Here is a 584-nt window from a genome sequence, read left to right as displayed (position 1 = left end):
ACACAGGATATATACATTACATATAATATATATATATATATAATATATATATGTATATATATAGGCACGAGAAAAAGAGAAACTGCAGATGCGAAAGGAGTTGCAGCTGTTGCTGTAGCAGCAAAAGGTGAAGCAACACGCATGGCAGCAGCAGCAGCAGCAGCAGCAGCAGCAGGTGCAGCAACAGCTCTCGCTGCTGCAGCAGCAGGTGCAGCAGCAACAGCAGCAGGCGCAGCAGCAACAGCAGCAACAGCAGCAGCAGCAGCAGCAGCAGCAGTTCTTTACCTGGGTGCTCGCACTATCCGCTGTATGTACAGCTCCGTGTCTTTGGGGGCCCCCACCTGTAGATGTAAACATTATATATATAATTATATAATTATATTACTATATTTGTATATTTATATAAATATATAATTATATAATTATATAACTATATAATTATATACATATATAAAGTCATTTGTTCACTTCTTTGTTCATATTTATACAAAACAACTATTTATATATAACTGCTGCTCCATATATATGTATATACATATATATATATATATATATATATATATATATATATATATATATATAAA

This window comes from Eimeria mitis, genomic scaffold (assembly GCF_000499745.2).
Source record: "Eimeria mitis Houghton genomic scaffold, Emh_scaff396, whole genome shotgun sequence".
NCBI classification, from domain to species: Eukaryota; Apicomplexa; class Conoidasida; order Eucoccidiorida; family Eimeriidae; genus Eimeria; species Eimeria mitis.
Note: the sequence above shows the minus strand (reverse complement) of the source record.